Source organism: Tenrec ecaudatus, chromosome 3 (assembly GCF_050624435.1).
Source record: "Tenrec ecaudatus isolate mTenEca1 chromosome 3, mTenEca1.hap1, whole genome shotgun sequence".
NCBI classification, from domain to species: Eukaryota; Metazoa; Chordata; class Mammalia; order Afrosoricida; family Tenrecidae; genus Tenrec; species Tenrec ecaudatus.
Window position 1 is genome coordinate 195,504,777 of NC_134532.1, and position 6,000 is coordinate 195,510,776.

Sequence of the window (6,000 nt, forward strand, 5' to 3'; positions counted from 1 at the left end):
GTTTTACTGATGAACTGTAAAGAATGATTCTACTCACTCTTCCTCAAAGGATTAGGCGAAGATATGACTATGAAATCAATCACAGAATCTCAGGAATCCAGTTCATGCTTTCCTGTAATTCTAAAGTTTTTGCTTTTTAAAAGATAAACGTCTACATTAATAATCTCCTTTCCCCCACTGCCCTTATCCCATTAATACCCAAGTTACACTACCAAACATTTATTTTTGGATTCATTTATTTATTCGCACCTTTAGATATCAGTTTAGCAATTTACAGTTTGCCAGTTTATTTCTAAATTAGAAGCACAGTGATAAAAACAGTGACGTTGACCCTAAGGAGATCTTAAGGATATATTGGGGAATGAGTGACAGCAAGGTTTATTACTTTTATGCATTCTTTTTACCAAGCCATCTGCTGTCTAGAGCCTATAAATCTTCACAGGAGCAGACAGCTCCGTCCTTCTCCTGAGATGCTGCTGGCAGGTTTGAACTGCTGGTGTGGCAGTTAGCAGAACAATGCTTACCATATAACTTGAAGCACTTGTTAACGAAGATCAAGAACTACAGTCTGAGATTATTAAAGCTTATTGTGCCAACCTGGCCAATAAACATATGTGGGGTTACTTGAAGGGTGGAGAGATACATGGCTCGGTGAGCCTCGTCTTTCTAGTTCTCCAGTCTCTTGCTTTGTGATGGTCGGACGAAGGTGCGGCTGCCTTTGCCAGTTCCCTGCTTCAGCTTGCAAGGCTAACTTCCTGCAAGACATCCCCAAGGAGAAGCTGCATGGACCTACCCTGATGTAGCCCTGGGTGCTAGAGCAGCCGTGTGGAGATACCTGCCAGCGTTGAGATGCTTACACGCTCACAGATTCAGCTTTCCTTCTGCAGTCAGTATTGTAGTGTGTTTTGTGAGATGAAGGAGGACTTTGTGGATTGGTGTTGGACATATGGGCTAATGTTGGAATTGTGGACTTGGGCAGCACTGGGTTGGCATGTTTTCTTGATGTGCACTTAACCTTTCTATAAAACTCTCTCTTATACCTATGAGTTTCTGTGGATTTGTTTCTCTAAGGTACCCAGACTAACAGACAGTCTTCATGATGGATTACAACTCAATGTAAAGAAAGCCAAAATCCTCAGAAATGGACCCATAGATGACATTGTGATAAATAAAGAAAAGATTAAGGTTGTCAAGGAGTTCTCTTGCTTGGGTTCACAATCAATGCTCATGGGAGCAACAGTCAAGGGGTCACATGACACATTGCTTTGGGGAAATGTGCTTCACAGAACTCTTTAAAGTGGCGAGAAGTAAAGCTGTTATTTTGAAGACTAAGGTGCATCCAACCCAAGCCATGGTATTTTCAGTCACCTCATATGCATGTGAAAGTTCACCACTGAATAAGAAAGACTGAACAATAGACTTATTTGAATTGTAGTGCTGGGAAGAATACTGAAAATACCAAATTTGTCAAAATAACAAACAACTCTGCCTTGGAATAAGTACAGTCAGAATGTTCCTTAGAAGCAAGGATGGCAAGACTTGGTCTCCCGTATTTGGGGCTCATTATCGAGAGAGAGAGTCCCTGGAGAAGGACACCAGATCATGCTTGGTAACGTGGAGGGGCAGTGAAAAGAGGAAGGCCCTCAAGGAGATGGAGGGACACAGTGGCCTCAACGATGGGCTCAGATCTAAGAACGGTTGTGAGGATCATCTCAGACCAGGCGTTATTTCTTGCTGTTTCTCTCATAGCATTGCCAATTGGAAGGAACCTAGAAATAGCAGTGTGATCGCTGGAACTGCTTCTCTTTGGGGACGCATGTAGTACTTGCTAATGTTAATGATTTCACAGTGGCTTCAATGATTTATGTGGCTTCAAAGGAGCCCTGGTGGTACAGTGGGTTACTCAGAGGGCTGCTAACCACAGGGTTGCCACAAGAAAGGTAAGGTGCCATTCTCCTGTAAAGAGTTACAGACTGGTTAACCCACAAGGGAAGCTCTACTCTGTTCTGGAGGGTCTCTATGAGGCAATATTGACTTGATGACAGTGAGTTTGCCTTGGCATTTTGGATATGACCCCAGGGCCAGACCTTCCCTAGTTCTACTCTAGAGGGAAATCCTCCCTTCAGCTTGTACTTCCTTGGTGGTCTCCCTGAGGCTTGGCATCAAACTTCCCATCTCTAGGATGTTCATTTGTTTCTCACTGCCATCGCGTCAGTGCTGACTCCTAGCAAGCCCCTGTGGATTTCTGAGACTGTAACTGTGCACCAGAGTAAAAAGCCCAGTCTTTCCCCTGTGGGGATGCTGGTGATTTCGAACTGCCGACCAAGTGGTTCACAGCCCACCACAAAACTACTACATGATCAGGGTCCCCATTCATTGGTTTAATAGCCTTGATGTTTCAAAAGAGATTCACTCAACATACACCCTACATCGTGCCTTGTTAACAGAATAAAGGCAACCCTTTCCTAATGGGGTTATCCTCTCAGACATAGAGGTGGGACTGTAAAACCCACATATTTGGGAGCCACAAGTCAATCCACCAGAGTGTCTTAGGTTCCTGGTGTTGTCGTCTGAGTAAGACCACAAACGGTTGTCTTTGGAAACAGAAATGTGTTTGCTTACAACTAAAGTCTAGAAGTCCACATGAATAACAACAGCAGAGCAAAGTTCTCTCTTTCTCATCTCCATGAGAAAACCAGTCTCTTTCAGTTTCTAAGCACCAGGATTTTTTGGCTTTTCTCCCTGTTTCTACCCTTCACACATATGGTATTTTCCTCCTGGTGTGTGCCTGTGTGTATGCTGAACTTCTTATTATGTCACTCAGGAGGGTTATGCATCGGGCTACCAACCATACGCTTAGCAGTTTGAAACCACCAGCTCTTTCAAGGAAAAGAGACGAGGCTTCCGACTCCTGGGAAGTCGGAGTCTTGGAAACCACAGGCAGTTCTACTCCATCCAGGAGGAAGGCTGAGTTGCTATCAATTCAATGGCAGCAAGTTTGGCTTGGGGGCTCTGGGGCCTGGCCTTATCACCATAGCAAAAGAAAAACCCCCTTAGGGTCATATTCACAGATCCAGGGTTCAGATTTAAACATACCTTTTGGGGGAGACAATTCAATTTATAACACTAGAACGTCCCTCCTTTCTTCTTTTTCATCCCTAATCAATTTCAGTTGGTTGCTAAAGACCATGATGAATATATGGTTTTCACTTCTGCTTTCATATTGGTCTGCATTTTCCTGGGAAAATTACATCATTTCAAAGGGAGACACTGATATACCTAAAAGAAGCATGGTTTTATTGAATAATTCCTTATAACCATTCATCCTCCCTAAGCATCTCCCTCCCCAGTCCCTGAAAAAAACAAGTCTTTTTTTTTTTTAAGTATGTCGGCAAGGAGCCCAGACTACTGACAGGCAGGTAAGACATTGAGTGTCAGTGTCTGCCCTAGCCTTCTTTGTCCTCAGTGCAAAGGCAACAGGCAAACACACAACACACTACAACTCAGCCACTAAAATGCTGCCACAGAACACGCTGTTCAGAGCTGTATTTCTGATTGGCCCGGCACTGGGGATTCATGAAGCAGTGGCCCCACCTCTGCCCTTTTTACCTGCCAACTTTCCACATCAACCGCTACATACGTAGGGCTTGCTTCCCACCTGCAAGACACTCACCTTCAATCACCCTGTGGCTCACAAACCCACCTAGTCATCATCTAGCTCCTCTGTTTGTCCTTCTTCTCTCGCTGTCTGAGTTCATCCTACTCAGTTCCTTGATTCGGTATAATTTCTAGAACAAGGGAACTGACAACTTTCACTACTAAACTCACTGCCAGTACAGCTCACAGAGACCCCAGGACATAATCGAACTGCCTCTGTGGGTGTGTGAGGCCATGAGGTCTCTGCTGGAGCAGAAATCCTCATCTTTCTCTGGCAAGTAGCTGGTGTGTTTGAACTGCTCACCTTGAGGATAGCAGACTAACCCATAACCTAGTCTGCCACTACGGTTCCTTCTCTGTTATAAACGCTCACCTCAGACCTGGAATGTTCATCGTAGTTCATAGGGCTGTAAGAGTTGTTTTGTTGAGGGTTTGGGAGTTTTTGTTTTGTTCTGTATTTGTTAGTTGTTTATAGTTTGGTGCTGCTGTTGCTGCTGCTTATCATATCTGCTAAGGATTGCATTGGATTCCCCAAAAGATGTGCTTAGCTTTGATACCTTTTACTTGTGAATGCCATCCTGTTTTGAAAGAGTTTATACAACTGAGGCCTAACCCTAGAGGGTTCACATTAATCCAATCATCTCTGAGTTTAAAGCAAACAAGCCGAAACATAATAGATACACAAACACGTTCATGGGTAGAAACAGATGCCATGTGAGGATCATCTGGGGGCCAAGGAAGACCACGGAAGCAAAGGATCCCAGAGCTACTGATGAGAACGGAACTGGCAAGATCCTGACTCAGCATTTGACACTGAGCCTCCAGAACTATGAGCAAATACATTCTGTCTCTAAAACTAGGCCCGCGTTATAAAAGTTAGAACGGCACTAAGTAGCCATGACACATCTCATGAACCATGTAGGGTTAAAGGCACGCACTCTGAATCTGTATAAACATCAATTCGGTTCTGTCTTTGTCAACCACTCGAGCTGTGTAGCCTTGGGGAAGCTACTCGATTTCTCTTGACTCTTTTATGGTAATATGATAAAATCTAACTCAGACTAGTATAGATGTGGAATAAGATAAAAATCTGGCATACCTTAAGAGTTCAATATGGTGGCTTTATTACCACGATGAGTCTTACAGGCTACCTAGTGCAGGGACAGAGGCAACTAAGAATAAAATCGCATCATAAAATGTCCCCTATCATCAAAGGTGTTTGGCATGGAGAAAGGAACACGCACAGGGTGTGGTATGACTCTTCAGCTATGTGCCACAAAGAAAATGGATTACACGTCGTTTTGTCTGAGTACACAACAATAGCCAATAAGGGAATTTCTTCAAAGTATAACAAATAATTTTCTGATCACTGGAGCTGTCTGAAAATGGAAATATCTTCCTTTGAGAAGTAGTGAACGTCCTGTGGCCAAAGATATTCAAGAGAAGCCGATATAGCTTTTTGGTAGCGATGTTGTTCAAGAGATACTAGTGTAAGATGAATTGTAGGAGTTGGATGACTTTTAAAACAACTTCAGTGATTGAAATCCAATGTGTCTGCGATCATTACCAGCCTAAAAGAGGCTTCAGGAGGCAACTTTGAAAAGGTAAAAGGAAAATCCATCAATGTGGTTCCCTGCTAGGAATTCTTGAGAGAGAGAGATGAGGGGGAAATGGTTGCAACATTAGTGAAACTATGGATTGAGGATGGCCTCTTCCCATTTACCATGACTCTTTAGTACACTTCTTTCTGCTACCGTCCTGCAATGTCGACTTTGTTTCATGAACCCCGAGTGAATGTTTAAAACATGTGAGTCTCATTAACTGTGAATTCAAAGGCAGAGTTCACTACATGGCATTATTTACTTAATTTGCTATCATCGTTTTTTTAAAAAAGATAAACCTTATTGTTCCAGCTGAGAGATCATAAAGTTGGATATGAAGGATGCTAACAAGCATCCCGGAATCTGTAAACTGTCAGGGTCAGTGAGCAAACTGAGCTTTAAGGAAGCGAGAAGAGAACAAAAGCCAATAGAAGGATTTCTTCAAAGCATAACCAATCATTTTGTGACCACTGGGGCAGATGGATTGTCAAGGAGAGGGATTGACATAGCAGCTGAAACAGTAAGTTTAAAGCATACCGATCATTGTGAGGCTGTTACAGGATCGGGCAGTTTTTCATTCTGTTGTCCATGGGCTTTGTATGAGTTGGATCCAATTTGAGGGCACCTGGCAGCAGGGCTGTTTGAAAATGGAATGGGTGAGTGGCCAATAGTTAAAAGTATTCTAAGGTGGCTTTTAAAACTAGGTGACCAAATCGAAGCTTTTCCTTTCATTGCTTTTGAA